General features: G+C 42.3%; 1 long non-coding RNA gene and 1 other non-coding gene across 4 annotated transcripts; both read right to left on the bottom strand.

Annotated features, from left to right (window-relative positions):
• Positions 1-1,797: 1,797 nt before the first annotated feature.
• LOC120294124 lies at positions 1,798-2,800 on the bottom strand. Of its 3 annotated transcripts, XR_005551605.1 has the most exons (4): positions 2,744-2,800; positions 2,475-2,556; positions 2,175-2,283; positions 1,798-2,092 (listed from the first exon to the last, which is right to left on the bottom strand). It is a non-coding gene; the product is annotated as an uncharacterized LOC120294124 (long non-coding RNA). The 3 variants fall into 3 exon arrangements; XR_005551606.1 differs by lacking the exons at positions 2,475-2,556; positions 2,744-2,800 and having other exon boundaries at positions 1,855-1,905; positions 1,988-2,092; positions 2,175-2,457; XR_005551604.1 differs by lacking the exons at positions 2,475-2,556; positions 2,744-2,800 and having other exon boundaries at positions 2,175-2,457.
• A 1,138-nt stretch (positions 2,801-3,938) lies between these two features.
• On the bottom strand, positions 3,939-8,117 carry LOC104430242. The gene is made up of 4 exons (XR_005551584.1): positions 8,027-8,117; positions 6,673-6,890; positions 5,194-5,760; positions 3,939-4,821 (listed from the first exon to the last, which is right to left on the bottom strand). It is a non-coding gene; the product is annotated as a protein NRT1/ PTR FAMILY 5.2 (transcript).
• Between the last annotated feature and the right edge of the window lie 10,977 nt (positions 8,118-19,094).

The following is a 19,094-nucleotide window of genomic DNA, read 5'->3' as shown; positions in this document are numbered from 1 at the left end:
GCAGAACAGAGCGCCTTTGTTGGAAACCGACAAATACAGGATAATATCCTCATCGTTCAGGAAGTCCTTCATAGATTAAGAACTAGAGACCGTCATCGAAAGTTCCAAGCAGTCCTTAAATTAGACATGCAGAAAGCATATGATAGGATAGAGTAGGACTTCCTTCAAGAATGCCTAAGAAAGATGGGTTTCTGTGAAGAATGGGTAAAATGGGTCATGCAGTGTGTTACAACCGTGTCATATAGCATTAAGCTCAATGGAGTCTCCTTGCCGTATTTCAAGCCAACTCGGGGTATTCGCCAGGGCGATCCATTATCTCCTTATCTATTCATCATTGTGGCTAATGTACTCTCCCACATGATCAAGCAAGCCCTTCAAGCAGGTACACTACGCAAAGACGATTGAACCGAAACTGTCCTACTCTTTCACATCTACTTTTTTTGCGAGACGATTCAATCTTTTTCTTGAGGGTACAATATTGGAGTGTCAAAATTTGGCGTCTATCCTACATCAATATTGTTACGCATCAGGTCAAGCGATAAATCTAAACAAATCGGGGATATTTTTCAGCAAGGGCTGTCCAGAACTTCTACGAAGAAATATGGCGTCTGAACTACGAGTTCCAGAAATTATGAAAACGGGAAAATATCTAGGAATGCCATCGATTGGGGTGCATCCAAAAAGAAGTGTTCGCTTGGATTCTCGCTAGAATAAATATGAAACTGGAGAGTTGGAAGGAACACTTGCTATCAAGAGTCGGGAAGGAAACACTTCTCAAGTCAAGAGTGCAAGCCATACCCCAAGATGCAATGTCTATTTTAGAATCCCAGTTTCTATTGTCAAAGCTATTGAGCAAAAAATCGCTAACTTCTGGTGGAGAAATAATAACAAAGCGAATGGTCTACACTGGAGAAAATGGGACATTCTCAAGCTAAGAAAAGAGGAAGGCGGTCTTGGTTTTAAGGACCTCCTAACCTTTAATGTTGCTATGTTAGGCAAGCAAGCCTGGTGCCTTTCTCAGCACCCTGACACTTTGTGGAGTCAAATTATGAAAGGTCTCTACTTCCCGAACTGTAACTTTTGGCAAGCAGGAAAAGGATCGCGTCCATCATGGGGATGGCAAAGTTTGCTAGCCGGGAGAGAAGCGATAGCCCCTCAAGTTATGTGGGCAGTGGGAAATGGAAACAAAATTTCAATCGAACAGATAAATGGCTTAAGATGGGAATTATTGGAGGACCTGCATCAAGAAATGAACCTCGCAAGGTGGCTGAGTTGATAGACTTTGAAAATGCTACATGGAAAGAGGATCTATTGCGCTCAATGTTTGATCATCAAATAGTGTCGGAAATTCTAGCAACCCCTATTGGCCTACCAACTACAGAAGACACATTGGTTTGGATAAGCAATAAATCGGGAAGTTATACGGTGAAGAGCGGATATCTGATGAATAGAAAGCACATAATGAACCCAAGCAATCAAACACCAACAACATCCTACCAATGTAACCCAGATTTATGGAAACATATCTGGAAGGCAGCTATCCAACCGAAAATAAAGTTCTTTCTGGAGTGCATGTCAAAATGCCTTACCTACTTTGGATAATCTGCATGTACGGAAGAAGGGTAGCACCTGCACCTATATGTCCATTATGCGGCATCGAACCAGGAGACGATCGAACATACACTTCTTCTTTGCCCTTGGGTAACACAACTTTGGAATGAGCCAGGCCTGCAAGTTCAAGTGAATCGAGTGGGGTTAACTAGATTTGATGAATGGTTGGGTAATATTCACACAAGATCAAGGCACTCTCATAATTTTGAATTGATTGCAAATGTATTATGGTGCATATGGAAGGATAGAAATCATTTCATATTCAGGAAGAGCCCCCTCAATTTCCATCGCACCCTGTTTAGCGCCGTCAACTTAAAAGATAGCTTTGCCAGATGGAATCCTAAATTGACAAAACAGAGGCAAGCCGCTGACTTACTTGAAAAATGGCAACCCCCACAGCCTGGTGTCCTCAAGATTAATATAGATGCATCATTCGGGCCGGCCTTCACGCACAGTACATCGTCAACCTCAAGCAGACAACCTACATTGCACAATATTGATAGCTTTTCAGATTTACCCACGGAGCTAATGTCAACGAGCGACTCGATACCGGTCATGCCTACCTATCCCCCAAATTCCAGTTCCCCAAGATCCGATCCAAATTGGAGTGAAGCTGAGGAAGATCTAACCAACGACACAGGGTACACTCCTCGAAGTCGTGGCTGCCCTTACCTGCACGGAACAAGTCAGCAACCCCGATATACCCAAAACACCCAACCCCCGGACTCCTCTCCAACGCCGACCATATCAGGAGAAGGCTACAGAGTAGTAACAGATCTGCAACAAGAAGTGGCATCCAACAACCCGCATCTACCCACGGGCTCATATCTCATCAAAAAGAAAGTCTGTGATGACAGCAACACCTCAACCAGACACGACAAACAAGCTTCACTGAATCCATGGACGCAAATCAGATATAACGCCAGCCACAGAGGATCACCAGATCTGCGAAGAGGAGAAACAGATGGAGGACGTCATCAACTTCAAAGCCCAAATCAGAACAGACTGGAAGTAGGGGGATGTTCCGACACCCTGCAAAGATACCCACACCACAGTGGAGCAACAAAGCACCTCTGCAGAGACTCATGCCAAAGATTTTGCTCCAAAAATAAAAAACAGGAAATATACTTACCTGTTCGTTTCAACATTTTGGGAAGAGGAGCGGATCCAACCGGAGTTGACCCACACCTACAACAACGAAACTCCACATCGAATTCTTTGCCCGAATTCAGCAGATGACCGAGGAAAAAGTAGAGATCGGCGGAGATGGACGATGACTCGCAACCAGGAGCAAACGAGAACCCGGATCCTGGGTTCCGAAAATGCAACTCCACAAAGAGAGTTTTTTGCCCGAAACATAGCGAGACGACCAAAGGGAAAGTAGAGATCAGCGGAGAGGGAAGATGACGGTGGCCGGAGCAAAACGCGAACCCGGATCAGGATCCGAGAATGCCGTCTCCTCTTCCCACACCCAACAAAGACCCCTTCCCCCGCACGGATCTATAGCTTGTATCTCAGAGATGATCTTGGTAGAGTTGTTGATGGATTTACTAAAAATATAGACGCGAGATCAGGGCGAGCAAGCGAGGCAACAGCTCGGTCGAAACCCTTGATTTTATTTCCTCAAAGCTAGCCCCCGAATAGATCTGAAAAAGAGATGCATATCTACTCGATTGTAGTACGATGGTAAATGGGGTTTTCACTTCGAATACTCGAGTTGGGAGATTCGGCCTTTAGTGGACCGGGTTAAGTGCAAACTAGCGAGATGTCGGGCCTCTCTTTAGCACATTGTACTCGAAATACGAACAAGGTCGCCGATCGGCTTGCCAAAGCTCATCGATTGGGTTGTCTTCCTAGAAATTGGGTTAGTAACCCCGTATGCTCTTTTGGATTTGTTGTGTGCGGATACTTCTGCTGTAACTTGCTTTAAACGTTACTTAGTAATGCATTCTGTTTCTGTTCAAAAAAAAAAAAAAAAAAAAGAAATAGTTGAGTGAAAATAGATTAGTATCATCATTGTTATTATTGAGATGGAAATTGTTATATATTTTCATTAAGTTTAGAAAGGTATTTATATACCTAAGAGTACATTATAAAAGACTTAAGTTGCAAAGAAAGAAATGCATCAAGCAGAAAACTTTACAACTTCCAAAAATAGGGTTTCAAAACCATGGTTGATAGTTGTCAATGTCATCATCTTTTGTACATATATGTAAAAGCGCGCATTGTAGCGATGACGCGAAGAGCTTAGGCAATAAGCATCGTTTCACAGTCATCTCATCGACGCAACCCCAATACGTTGCAAATTGCAATTGACCTATCCAGGGCTATGGCGCCAGCGCTTCCAGGTTATGTACCTTCTCTGATACCGCCCCTTTCAATTCTTCCTCGAGCATCACCATTGAATCTGAGACCTCAGCGCGATACACGTAGTGCTTCGCCACGAACAGAAAGAACGCGAAATTCAGGAGGGTGAGTACTGCAAAGAAGGCATAGTAATAGTCGAGGCGCGACGCGTTCAGGTTGTCTAGTATCCACCCGTGGTGGCCGTTCCTCTCGGTGAGGCGCGAGACCGTCGATAGTAGGAAGCTGCTGATGAAGTTCCCGATCCCCAAAGTGGCCATAGCATAAGACGTGCCCAGGCTCTTCATGCTCTCCGGCGCTTGGTCGTAGAAGAACTCCATCTTCGCTACTTCCAGGAATCCGTCGGCCACTCCCATGAGCACGAATTGAGGAAGCAGGATGAAGATCGTCAGCGGGATTTGCCCTCCCGATTCGACCAGACCGTGTTCCCTAGCCACTCGGAGCCTCCATCTCTCGGTGAACGACGCCACGGTCATGACCATGATGTGGGGGAGAAGGCCGATCCCCATCCTCTGCAGAAGGCTGATGCCTCTCGGGTTCTTGGTCCATCTCCGCATGATCTTGACGAAGACACGGTCGTACACCACGATGCACACGAGCATCGGTGCGGTCGTGAATCCAGCTAGACTCGCCGGGGGGATCTTGAAGCTGCCCATGCTTCTGTCTAAGGTAGTTCCTTGCTTGACGAAGAGGGTATTGATTTGAGCCATCATGCAGCTTGGGACGAAAGTCGCGAGCAGGATTGGGATCATCTGCAGCATTTGTTTCGTCTCCTCGACTTGGGTGACCGAGCTTAGCTTCCACAGAGAAGTCGAGCCGGTTCGGACGCATGCTTTGTTCAAGAATCTGCATGGAGAGTGAGCTACACAATGTTCAAATGCTGCACATCCTTGTTTCAATCAATTGTCCATGGATAACATCCTTTTGCCACTTATAAAATAAGGAATCTACGTACGATTTTTATCAACCAATTTGATGTGAAAACGCGTGACATGTGATGGCGATTTGATGATAGCAATTGTCTTATGAAAACTAGCATTTCAACTTACGATGGATAGAGCAAAAAGTTGAACCTAAATCATGACAGAACGAAAGACATAAAGTCGATGTGTTATCAAATGATCGCCCATTTTAGGGAAACTTTTTCAATGGACAGCTGATGTATCAACATTTCAGATTAGAATACAGAAGCAATAGAATTTTGAAGCAAATTACAACCTCAATGTTGGTGTCAAGTCGATCTTAAATTTCCCCTTTCCAGTATACTCTTGCTGGTCGAGCTCATAGAGCTCGTTCGGATTGCTTGGGATCTGCACCTTCCACTTCCTCGTGGCGGCCACGATGACCCGCGCCATCCTCGTGATTGGGCTGCCTGCAGGCACCCGGTGCCGGTACCTAGGGGTGCCCGCAAGGAAGATAGCAATCGCGACCGCGAGCGCAAGGGTAGGGAGACCGTACCCAAGAGCCCAGCCCACATCGTCCTGGATATACACGAGGACGGTGTTGCCAAAGAGGGTCCCGAAGAAGACGCTGAACATCCACCAGTCGAAGAAGGAGAGCTTGTGGGCCTTCTCCTTCGTGTCGAAATCGTCGAACTGGTCCGCACCGATCGTCGAGATGTTGGGCTTGGTCCCGCTGGTCCCGACCACCAGCGTGTACAGCCCACCGTAGAAGACGGCGAGTTGCAGCAGGGAGGCCTTCTTGCAATTGCTGGCATTGGGTGCCGAGCACGGAGGCGGCTTGAGTCCGCGGAAGCGAGACGGCCAGGGTCAACACCAACATGCCCTGCATCAGGTGAGCTAGGTATGCTTAATCGTCTCACCCATGGCAAAGAAAAGTATCTTTTTTTTTTTGGGGTCAGAATCGCATTTCAGTTAAGTGATTATATAAAGGTAATGTGTTAAATAAAGAAAATTTCAATTCTCATTGGTGTATAAGATAAGATGCTTTCTCCACATTACATGTGTCTAGAAAGATGATAATAAGCAACATTAATTCGGTAGTTATTATTAGAACAATTAAATATTAAACCACACCTTTATTTATTAGTTCAAATTTTTAAAACAGTTGGTGATAATACAATAAAAATATCACAATTAGTCATCTTTTACAAATTGCCAAAGTAATACATTTTTTACTGGGTTTTTAAATTTAATCCATAGACTCAAGTATTCTCTAGCTAATCATATTTTGTCTTTATTACTAAATTAATCATTATTTATCTTTTGTGCCGGATAATTGGAAGCATTGGGCATCCTCCACGTGTGTCCCGGTCAAAATTTCAAGTCTTTGGTGTCCGGGAAAAGTCGAGCACTTCCCGTCATTCACGTGTACTTGACCGGGTCGAGCTCCAGTTTAAAATACTAATTGCCCGAAGGCTTAATTCGGACGTTTTTAACTGCATTCGCATACACATGCGGCTATTATGAATAGCTAAACGATACAGTTTTAAAAAAAGCCCCCATTGTATTTTAAGAATACGAATTTGAGCTCGAGCCGATCTCAAAGCGATTGAGCGGGTTTGAGCTTGACTATTAACTAAACAAGATCGACCCAACTTGGATCACATGCTTTGCTAGCATAACGTGTTCATAGCACCGAATTTTTAGGCTAGCTCGTTATGATTTTCACACGTCTAAGGTAATGATGACTCTATACGGGATATATGCTTTGGGGGCAATGTTGTATAACACGTACCGCGAGATAGATGCCCGACCCAATGACGAAGGTCCAATAGCGGCCGAGATGGGCGTCCGCGACATACGCGCCGAGGATGGGAGTGATCCAACTGGTGCCGACCCAGTTGGTGACGTTGTTGGCCGATTGGACCGTGCCTTGGTGAAGCTTCGTGGTCAAGTACACGACGAGGTTGGATGAGATTCCAAAGTATGCCATCCTCTCGAAGACTTCATATACTGCACCATTTAGTCAACAGATCAACACAAAGAATAACCGAACAACTAACGACTAACACAAGTAATTTCAAAAAATGCGATATCGCAATAATTCTTGAAAATCTAATGTGACATAATATGACTCGATGGTCTTTACTCTTCTTTCTAATGAAAAATTGGATTTCACTAGTGTTTTTTTATCATGCTAACAAAAGTAATGTATAAATAAAGAAAATCGTGAAAATCTATGTTTAATTATGTGAAACCAACTGATTTGATACATTAAGAGTGCGATTGCATATTAAGAAATCATAAATATGTTCAGTGCACGATTAAAGTAGGAAAATATGTATGACCATAAAATCATGGAAAATGAAGGAAGGAAAATGAAAAGTACACAAGGCTTTGCATGATTCAGTAGAAAAACTATAATAAAAACATCATTGCGTTTTTAACCTATTGATGATGTATTATCATGAAAAACTTTGTAAAGTATCATGGGACTACTATCAACTATAATGCATTATGTATTTTCTTCATTCGAATTTTGAATTTTAGCTTAAGACTAAAAATAAAAATATATAATAAGAGAGGTAAATACGACATTAAGAAAGACGTGAACTCAAGATTTATTATTGGGAGATTATTATCAGTTTTTCTAAATTTTTTTCAGAAAGTGTGGTTTAAAATTTAGATATAAAAAGAAATGGGTCAAATGGATGCTTCGAATTTTGCCCGTACCATTGGAGTTAATGATAAGGAGCTAGTTTTCCACTGTTTATGATTAGACAAGAGCTGAAATTAGGGACATAACCCGTGACAAAAAACAATTATTGTCGACCATTCACCATCTCCTACGTGCATCTCGATTCTCAACCAGGTGAAAATCTCACTTGTGTAGAATATAATTCAAAGCAGAAGGGATCAGCTATTTGTGTTTATAAAGCTGGAATAGTGTCTTTCTTTTTTGTTTCTTTCTGGCACTTCTGCCTACTTCTTCTGCAGTATTGGAAGCATGTTCAGGAGGGCTTGCGTGTCTATAGTTTGCTTTCATTCGATCTTTAGACACACTTCGTCCCGAGCAATGCTCGCATATTCCCCGTCATACTTGTTGGGTTGGGGAGAGAGAGAGAGAGAGAGAGAGAGAGAGAGAGTACCAACGATAAAGGAGCAGGCGGTCCATCTGCCACGCTTGGATCGCCGGACAGGGTTTCCCCGGAGATCGACGGTTCCGTCTTGCGTGTAATCATCGCCTCCTGCTTCGGCTGGCGACATTCTGTTCGCGTTTGAGATATGAGCTATTGACCAACTTCGATTCTTTCCTGTAACTGTCGAACAGCATAAGATCCCTCGTCCTAAAGGCCAGCCTCTTTTATAATAGTCCTCCTCGGATCCTGAGTCTTCTCCCTTCGATTCAGCCGAGCCGACGTCCCCATCTCTCACCTCAGCCAGCTAGCAACTCCTCGTAACAGATACACTTTGGCTCCGTACGATAACAATTCTATTTTCCTACTTTTTTGTTCTTTTGCTCTCCGTAATAGAAAAAGAACAGAATTTTGTTTGATAACATTAATTAATTATTTTATTCTCTATAATAAAAAAGTAACAGGAAATAAATTTGGAATAAAAATAAGAAGTAGAAAAAAGTAATTTCTTGTTTCAAGGAACAATTTCCAAAAATAAGTCATTTTTTTCTTTTCTTCCTCGTTGTCCATCAGCCGCCGGTCGCCGGCCTCTCTTCTACCGTTTGGCCTGCAAGCAACGGCCATGCCCTGCAACGGAAGAAGAAGCGAGGAAAAAAAGAAAAGAATAAAAATCTCAAAAATTATTAAAAAATTAAAAGAAATTCTATGTTACAAAAAGAACTTGTACGTCATACCAAATGCATTCCCTTTTTTTCTTTTTAATTCCGAAAATAGAAATTTTATGCAATTAATTAAATACATTATTTTACTCATAAATTATTCAAAGAGTAAAAATAGAAAATAATTATTTATGAAAAGAAATTATCTTCAGGAATATAAATGTTGCCAAACGTACTTTTTGTTGATGTTTTACTTCTTCTTCTCTCTATTCTTTAAGAGATGTGACTACCCGAGTTTTGACTTTTGATATACATGACTCATGGCCATAATTCTTTAAGAGATCTGACATTGTATATGAGTTAGGATATATATTATTCATGGCCCATTATTCTGCCATTGTTGCCATAGATCTGACTTTCACATGGTTGGTCAGAAAAACAACCTATAAACTAATCGAGGGCGAATGCATGTATGTGGTTGAATAATACAGGGAATTGCTCATATTTTCCTTTTTTTTTTTTTTATAATAAAAACATCTTTTCCTCTACCCATATATATATATATATATATATATATATATGTATACTTAACTTTAGGAGAAGAAGGTAGAAAGAGAGAGGAATTATATTTAAGACCTCTGACTATTGATAAAACTAGATAATCCTTAGGTCAATGCTTATTATCCAAAATTTCCAACTTAGTCGTTAGCCTGCAGTGAATAGAAAAATTTGTCATGTAGTCATGGGGATGATTCCCAAAAGTAATCTAGAATCTAGTGTTGGAGAAAACTCCTATGATATTTTGAAGTTGACAAAACTTATCTAAGTTCTATTTTGAAAATTGCCAGACTTTTGTGACAAAGTCTATCTTACAACATAAGTCTGCCTACTCTGACAAATTCCAGACTGAACACAAGTGAAGAATGAAGACCTAACCAGACTCAGGGATTATCCTTCTTTCTTCAAAGGTTCGGTTCGTACAGGATATATATGGTCTTTTGGTTGGAAATATCACCTACGAGATTGGTTATCTTTATTGGAATCAATTTACATACTTCAAATAATTTTGGAAGGCAAGTTATTTTGGAAAGAATCTACTTATGGAAATCAAGATCTTGATTGTATGGGCAAATAGGATTGGCAAGCTTTCATTACAATCTTCAAACGGCTCGAGATCTCCTTGATTGATTCTGTCCAATGGGTTGATTGGAAGAATTCTTTTGGAAAATGCCAATGGTCGAGAAGGCACGAAGGAGTATTTAAGGAGGACTCCAGTTGTTTGATAGAGTGCGTGAAAGAAGAATTCCAAAGTCTGAAGCTTCCCATTTAATTGTTATTTCTTACATTGTGCTCAAATTTGTACTTAAAAGAGAGAGAAACTTATACTATGGCTTCGTGAGAGCAGTAGAGACTCTTCACTGAGAAGTCGAGATCGCAAGATTGTAAATTCTCTTTTGATTCATAGTGGAAATCAGCCAGAAGGTTGTCAGCGTGAGAGAGTGAACGTATGCTTAATCTAAGCCGAACTACTATAAATTCTGTGTTCATTTTCTCTTTCCTAAACTCCTTTACTTTATTTACTGCAATATATTTCTGCGTTTTAAAATAGCTGTAAAGTCTAATTCCTTCTGCAAAGTCTGTAATCAACTAGACTCAGGTTAAAAGTAAAGTTTTTCACTACATTTCACAAAATCTGTTTTCACACCTATTCACCCCATTCTAAGTGTTTTTACTAGCCCTTTCATCTAGCACAACCTCTCAATCCCCAATCGGATGGACAAGTAGAGTTTTGATAATCTTGATGGATTTGACCATACCATATTGGCTCACTTAGGAATGCATGACAGTCCAACCAATTAGGAGAGAATCAATTGATTCTTTTTCAGGAGCTATTCATCCTTATAGGGATGTTAATTGTAAGTAAGACATATGCTATAGTTTATACTAGGATAAATTGTCTCAAAAATTCTAAATCTATTGTATGATAGCCAATTTAGTCATAAACTTTTAATTTTATGAATTTGGTTTTAAACCTTTGAATGATTTGCCAATGTAGCGCAACTACGAATGTAAGGACATCACAAGCGTCATAAGTTTTTTTCCGACCACTTGAGTGTTATGACTTCTAAAAAAAGGTTCACTTAAATGTCACAACTTTTAATTAATCACTTAAATTCCACAACTTTTAAAAAGTTTCACCCAAAGTTGTTGAAAATCTTACATGGCATGACATTGGCGATGAACATTTTTAATAAGTTAAGTCACTCAAATGATTGGAAAAAAATGTTAATGCACTCAAGGTAGCGCCATAAAAAAATTATGATACTTCAGTGATCAAAAGAAATATTATGACACTCAAGTGAGCACTGTACAAAAGTTATAACACTTGTTGTGTTCTTTTCTCTTATATAATCATACGATACACATGTTCTTCTCAAGTAATGTAAGGAACCACTTCCATCAGCAACTCATCAATCTATCAAGGCTTTTCGCCAATAGTTTACTGACATACTACCTTCCACTTTATCATCCTGAGTATGGCCAAGACTATGAGTTGTACACCTTGTCACAATACGTCCAAGTTTTCGTGAACTTCCTGTTCTCTAACTTGTTCACCTTTATTAAGGTCCGTCTGACCATCATCGCTCTTCACTTTATATTCGTGGTTCTTGTAACATCACGATTTTCCAATTCTATTTTTAGTAAATTGAGATGAACATTTCATCTTTGCACATATAGTTCTTTTCCTTGAGTCGGCCACTCATGTGAAAACTAGTCTATCCGATGAACCCATTAAGAAATTCTAATGCATCAAAGTCGAGAATTTGACTAGAAAGCGACCTTTTGACCGAGCTAATCTGCAAGGGTTATTACGGCACAATGGGTACCCTGTGTCCATATGTGAAACCTTGAGATTACCACGACGACCGAGAGTCGCCAATGTGTCAAAGATGTACATTAACCACAAGTCAAATGTATGAAAATTTCTAAAAGCTACCCGATAGGTTAGGACAGACTAGTATCGTGCCAGAGTGAAATTAACTATGAAATTGAGACTGAATTCAAAAATTGGAAGTGCTCTTGTGTCGCAAATCTTATTAGGAACATTGGATTAATTTATGAACTTCAATTGGACTCAATTGGAAGAGAATTGAATGGAATTGGAGAAATTAATGTACAAGATTATTATGCCATTGGAAAGGATGAAATTGCACATATTGGAATAAGGTTGTGGGAGTTTGAGATAGTGGAAGATGACCTCATGTGATGTCACGGTGGTTAGGGCCAAAGTGTTTAAGATCTTGACAAGTGGAGGGTGGATATTGGCTCTCAAAGACATCACTTCCACCAGTCTCCATCATCTTCTTCCTTAGGTTTTGTTTTTGAAATTGGGAGGAGAGAGGGAGGAAGTGTGACCGGACTAGCAAGCCCGATGCCCCTTTCGCTGCTTGCCGTTCGTCGCTGTCGCCGGAGCTGTCGCGGTCGCCGTTCGTCCATGCGTGCGCTCACCGGCCAGCCGTTGCGTCGTTTTTGCCCGAGCCTTCAGCACTGTCGTACTTTGTTGTCCGGTTGCTGTCGCCGTCGCCAAGGCTGCTGGAGCCACTGTTGAAGTTAGCTCGTTGCTGATGCCGCTTCTCCTTCGCTTGCGACCGTCACTCCTCGTTGCTTGCGCGTCCAGCTTTGTCGTCCGCCTAGCGTTGTCGTCTGGAGTCACCAGCTGCTACTCGCTATTGCCAGCCACCATCGGAGCCACCGCCAGTCGTCGCCGAAGCTCCGCCGTCACCCCACCTCCACCGCTTGGCCGTTTCCGACCTTTTCTGGCCGTTGGAATTGCCGAATCAACCCTCTTCGGCCAAGACCAGTAGCTGGATTTCCAGCAAGCTCTAGATCTTCAAGGCTCGTTTTGGGTGCCTTTCGGTCCTCTTTTGGCATCGCCCCGAGGAGGTTGTTTGACCACCTCGCCGTTGTCTTCGCCGATGACTCATTGGAAAGCGATTCCGATGAGTTTAGCCTCCTAAACCTTGGTTAGAGGGTTAATGATGCTTAGGGCGTTCTTAGTTTAATCTAAGCAAGCTTAGGTTGTTAGATTAGTTTAATTAGATGTGGATTAGATTAAAGGGGTTTGGTTAGTTTAAAGTATGATTAATTAGGGTTAAGTGGATGTTTATATTAATATAAGTCTTGATTTAACTTAAATGAATATTTTTGATATAATAAATATTTCGAAATTATTTAATAATTTAATAATAATATATTATTCGAAATGATTAAAATATTATTATTTAATTAATTTTCGGAATAAATTTAATCATTTATTAAATTTCAAAAATTATTTCGGGAACCTAAATTTCCAGAATTTCGCGCTGATCGCTGCTGTGCTTTCAGATTATTAATTTGATGGTTGGATATTGCAAATTGAATGTTGATTTTGAAAAATATGGATTATTACTTTAATGGAAGCCTTGAGTGAAATGCAAAGTGCCTTGGGCTGAGTATGAACCGTTGTGTGATAGTTCAAAGGAATTGTGCTAAGCTATTAGCTGGATTTGCCCCTATATGGGTTGCCCTATACAATGGATGCATGTCGCATTTGATTTTGGGCCCATGCTTCTTTGGGAACGCTGTTGATGTAATGACGAAGCCATGCTCCAAGGTGAGGAGACGATGCCTGGCTATATGCTAGTAGATAGGCGAACTGTAAGTAGGCTATGCTATTGTGTGACAGTGAATAATAATTGGAACACATGATGTGATTGTGGATTATGTGAAATTGATTGTGTTATAGTGGTTTAAGTTCTTATTACTACCCGTGATTGAGTGATATGAACTGTACTAACCTGCATGAAGGAAATAAGACGGGGTAAGTCTTCTGTACTATGTGACTAGGCCACATTTGGGTGTATTTTCTTTCTAATAGGGGTTTAGGGGGGTGAACTTGCTGAGACAATATCTCCCCCCGTTGTGGGCCAAAATTACAGGATTGTAGATAGTGAAACCCCCGGAGTGATATGGTATCCCAGTGCAGATTATGGAGCAAGAGCATAACTTTCCCGATGCTGATAGTCATTGGACCTATGAGCTGATTAGGTCCACGGTCTAGATCTAGGAGGCCGAGCATGTCAGGGTGCCTCATAGATATAGGGCGTGGTTTCGCTTTGGGCCCAATGGTTTCAGGATTGGTCCTCTTGATAGTTTTGATATTCCACCTGCTGTGATGGAAGCCATTCTAGGTGAGGGCGTAGCTGACGCTCCCGATGGTGGGGTGGATGACCCGTCGTCTGCGGAGGTTGTGCAGTCAGAAGTGGGATAGACGAACGAGTCCGGCTAGTAGTCAAAGGACTATTCCTTCTTTTTGGTGGATCGATCCCTTTTTGTAGGCTGACCCTTTTTTGTTATGCACATAAACTCTGACCCATTTTTAGTGTATGTAATCTTTGACGTGAATATCTATGAAAGTATGTTTGTTTATGAATGAGTTGGTTTCCTGCTTTCCTATCCCGTGAGTTTTTGTTAGGAGTTTTATAGTATGTTTCACTTGCGCAATAAAGAAATTGTGGTCGGCGACACTACCTGGGATTATCGCATTTGCATGACTATGGCGGGTTGTTCACATGTCTTGGGGTTTGGGGCGCGATAACCCCGTTTAAGTGGTATCAGAGCATGGTCTGTGTTTGGAGTGATAAGGTGCGAGGGAGTCATGGGATAGTTGGTAGGAAAGGCTTTTAATATGCTGGTGCATGTGGTTGATAGCTATTTGGTAGCTTATTGGTGTGATCACTCAGATTTTAATGTGATCACAAGTATCTATATTGAGCCTGTAGCATGAGTGATCGAGTGCCGAGAGTTGCTAGGAAGGGGGCAGGAGGCCCTATGTTTTGGGGTGGGCCGTGGACGAGAGTCGGTGCTCGAGTTGCCATGGAGGGAGCGCCGACTGAGGCCAGCATGAGTGGTGTAGCATCGCCTCCAGTCGATGTTGGGGTAGTAGCCCTTGAGGACCCAAGGTTTGATGGAATCATGAGGATGCTTGAGTTGATGGGTGACAGAATGGATCAGCAAACCATCGCTTCAACCGCCGCTGCCACTAATGTTGCCAATGCTGCCAATGCTAATGCTACGCTATCGTAATTGCTGCTGCCCCTGCCGCTGCACCTGCCATCGTACCGGTCGTCGAATTTGAGGTAGTACCTGTTGAAGTTCCACCTGGGAACGTGGTCACTGGGAGGCCTATGCATAAGCTGGTAAAGCATTTCCTGAAGTTGAATCCACCGACGTTCATGGGAGCAGGAGATCTCGAAGCTGCAGCACTGTGGATTCAGGAGTTAGAGAATGCCTTTGATTTACTGATGTGCATCGAAGTAGAGAAGGTTGTCTTGGCAGCCTATTAGTTGAAAGAGATCGTAGGTACTTGGTGGAAGACTACTAAGGGGATAGCGTTCCCTGAAAGAGTAGTTCTAAAGTGGAATGCCTTTCTCGAGATCTTTAATGAGAAGTACTTTTTTGACTGTGCTAGAGAGATGAAGATGGCAGAGTTTCAGCGCCTTCGCCAAGATATAATGACAGCTGATCAGTACAAAGCGAAGTTCGCTGAACTGTCGCAGTATGCCCCTGATTTAGTTTAGAGATCGTCAGACTGAGCTCAAAGGTTTAAAGATGGGCTTCCGACCGGATGTAAAGAGCTCGTTGGTGCCATTAGATCTGAAGGAGTACAAGGACCTTTATAAACGAGCCCAGCTGATTGAGAAAGACCAAAATGAGAGAACTACCGCATCTGGGTCGTGGTTTAATTCGAATAGAGAAGGTAATTGGTTTGGGAAGAGGCCGATGTCTAGAGGAAGATATCCTGTTCCACTCAATAGGAAGGGTGGGATAGGGAAATCATTGCCGAGCCATAATGGAGTGTGTCGTTCATGTGGAAGATGACATGATTCAGTCCCGTGCCCCTCTAGGACGAGTGCCTACTATGAGTGTGGCTAGCAGGGTCATATAGCTAGGAATTGCCCCAGGAAACAGATGGGATAGCGTCAATTGTCGCCATTGTCGCCACCGTTGGGTCAGAATAGAGGAATCGCGCCACAGATCATGTTGCAGGGTGGATTGAACTGACTTCTAGCTCAGGGAAGGACGTATGTGATCACCAAAGGACAGGCGAAGGATGTGCCTAATGTGATCACAGGTATGATCTTACTGAATGACCAACCTGCTTATGCTTTATTTGATTCTGGAGCTACTCATTCATTTATAGCTGAAAGATATGTTAAGTTGATAGAATTAATTCTTGAGTTGTTAGAGTCCATGATTAGCATATCTATGCCGTTGAAGGATAAGGTGTTAGCTACAGTGGGTTATCTTGGTTGTAAGTTAGTGATTGGTGAGCGAGAGGGGAGGATAGACTTGATAGTCCTAACCATGTATGATTTTGATGTGATAATTGGCATGGACTGGCTCACCAAGCAACGAGCTAAGATGGACTGTTATCACAAAGCGATTCAATTTAACCCGTTAGAGGGTGAGAGTTTCGAATTTATTGGGAGTCGAGATGGACTCTCGGTTTCATTAATCTCATCGCTCGAGGCAACTCGCTTGCTAGACAAGGGTTACCAAGGTTACCTAGTGATTGTCGTGGACACGACAGTGGGGGAGTTGAGGGTAGAAGACATCGCAGTGGTGTAAGAGTTCCTAGACGTGTTCTCGAAAGAATTACTGGGTTTGTTGCTAGAGAGAGAGATAGAGTTCGTAATTGAGTTAGCCCCCGGGACAGAGCCGATCTCTAAAGCTCTTTACTGGATGGCCTTGTCAAAACTTAAGGAACTTAAGGTGTAGATGCAAGAGTTGTTGGATAAAGGATTTATCCGTCCTAGTGCATCACTTTGGGGAGCACTAGTTTTGTTCGTGAAGAAGAATGATGGTTCATTACGCTTGTGTATCGACTATCGACAACTTAATTATGTGACGATCAAGAACAAGTATCCATTGCCGAGGATCGATGACTTATTTGATCAGCTTCAAAGAGCGTCGATATTTTCTAAGATCAACTTGAGGGTAGGGTATCATCAGCTAAGGATCAGGAAGGAAGACATACCGAAGTCGGCGTTTCGCACTTGATACGGCCATTATGAGTTTACTGTAATGTCGTTTGGGTTGACAAACACCCAAGCTGCTTTCATGGATTTGATGAATTGTGTATTCAGAGAGTACTTGGATCAGTTCGTAATCGTTTTCATCGACGACATCCTAGTATACTCAAGGAGTACTAAGGATTAGGAAAAGCACCTAAGGATAGTGCTCCGGACTTTGAGAGATCATGAGTTGTATGCCAAGTTCAGTAAGTGTGAGTTTTGGTTAACTTGTGTGGCTTTCTTAGGTCATGTCATCTCCGAAGAAGGAATCTCAGTGACCCAGCCAAGATTGAAACAGTAATCAACTGGCCAAGACCGACTACAGTGATAGAGATAAAAAGTTTTCTGGGTTTAGCAAGGTATTATAGACGGTTTGTAGAAAGGTTTTTAGTGTTAGCATCACCGATGACAAGACTGCTGAAGAAGGAAGAAAAGTTTACATGGTCAGATAAGTGCGAGAGTAGTTTCCAAGTGCTTAAGCAGAAGCTAACTATTGCACCTATGCTTACTATTCCATCTGGTCAAGTAGGGTTTGAGATCTATAGTGATGCGTCGTTTAAAGGACTGGGTTGCGTGTTAATGCAGCATGGTAGGGTTGTTGCATATACGTCCTGTTAGTTGAGATCTCATGAGTTAAATTATCCGACACATGACTTAGAATTCACAGCTATCATCTTTGCCCTGAAGATTTGGAGGCATTATCTGTCTAGAGAAAGATTTCAGATCTTCACCGACCATTAAAGTCTCAAGTACTTCTTCTCTCAGAAGGAACTGAATATGAGACAACGTCGATGGATGGAACTTATGAAGGACTATGATTGTGAGATTTTGTATCCCCCCGGAAAGGCGAATAAGGCCGCTGATGCACTAAGTAGGAAGTCTTCAGTTGCGCAGATGGTACTCAAGGAATGGAGTCTACTCGAGAGAGTACGAGATTCGGGTTTCAAATTTGAGGTAGGTCACCTTTCGAATCTTATGGCCACCCTCAAAATTGAGCCAAAGGTGTAGGTCAGGATTAGAATGCTTCAGCAGACAAATCCAGATGTTCAAAAAATCTTGCAAGAGGATACAGAGAGAAGGAAAGCTGACTTTTAGATTTCTGACGATGGAACATTGAGGTTCCAAGGGTGATTGGTTGTACTTGACGATGTGGAGCTTAGAGAGGAGATTTTGTTAGAAGCGCATCATAACAGTTACAGCATTTATCCTGGTAGTACCAAGATGTATCAGAATTTGCGTCAACATTATTGGTGGTCTGGTATGAAGGCAGACATCGCCAAATATGTTGCTAAGTGTTTGACGTGTCAGCAGGTGAAGGCTCAGCATTGCAAACCGGGAGGGCTTCTGCAACCTCTCGAGATCCCATAATGAAAATGGGAGCATATCATGATGGACTTCGTGACTGGACTATCGAGGAGCTAGAGAGGAAATGATTCGATTTGGGTAGTAGTCGACAGACTGACAAAGTTAGCTCACTTCATCGCAGTTCGAAAGGACCTGATTCTGGATAGACTCGCAGATCTGTATGTGTGTCAAGTGGTTCATATCCATGGGGTGTCGGTCACGATTACTTTAGACAGAGACCCAAGGTTCACCACCGCCTTTTGGAAAAGCTTGTAGAGTGCTTTGGGAACGAAGCTACAGTACAGTACGGCCTATCATCCGTAGACTGATGGCCAGTTTGAGAGGACAATTCAAACCCTCGAAGACATGCTGAGAGCTTGCATTTTGGACTTCAAAGGAAGCTGGGAGGAACAGCTTCATCTAGTCGAGTTCGCCTACAACAACAGTTATCAGCAGAGTATTCAAATGGCTCCTTTTGAAGCATTGTATGGCAGATTGTGCAAAACACCACTGTGTTGGGATGAAGTCGAGGAAAGAAAGATCACAGGTCCAGAGTTGGTTTAGCAGTCAGTGGAGGCAGTTGCCGTTATCCGAAACAGATTAAAGACTGCTCAAAGCCGCCGGAAGAGTTATGCAGATAAGCGTTGAAGGCCATTGGAGTTCCAAGTTGGTGAGCACGTCTTCCTGAAGGTGTCATCGATGAGAGGTACTTCCCGCTTTGGCAGAAAGGGGAAACTGAGTTCGAGGTACGTAGGTTCCTTTGAGATTTTGGAAAGAATAGGGACTCTAGCGTATTGTCTTGCACTACCACCGAGGTTGGCACAAGTGCATAATGTCTTTCACGTGTCGATATTAAGGAAGTATGAACTTGATCCGACACACGTTCTAAATTTTGAAGAATTAGACGTGGACGATAGGGTGTCGTATGTTGAAAGCCCGGTTCAGATTGTGGATTGCAAG

This window comes from Eucalyptus grandis, chromosome 5 (assembly GCF_016545825.1).
Source record: "Eucalyptus grandis isolate ANBG69807.140 chromosome 5, ASM1654582v1, whole genome shotgun sequence".
Taxonomy (NCBI): Eukaryota; Viridiplantae; Streptophyta; class Magnoliopsida; order Myrtales; family Myrtaceae; genus Eucalyptus; species Eucalyptus grandis.
The sequence above is the reverse complement of the archived record's forward strand: the minus strand, read 5'-3'. Positions and strand labels throughout refer to the sequence as shown.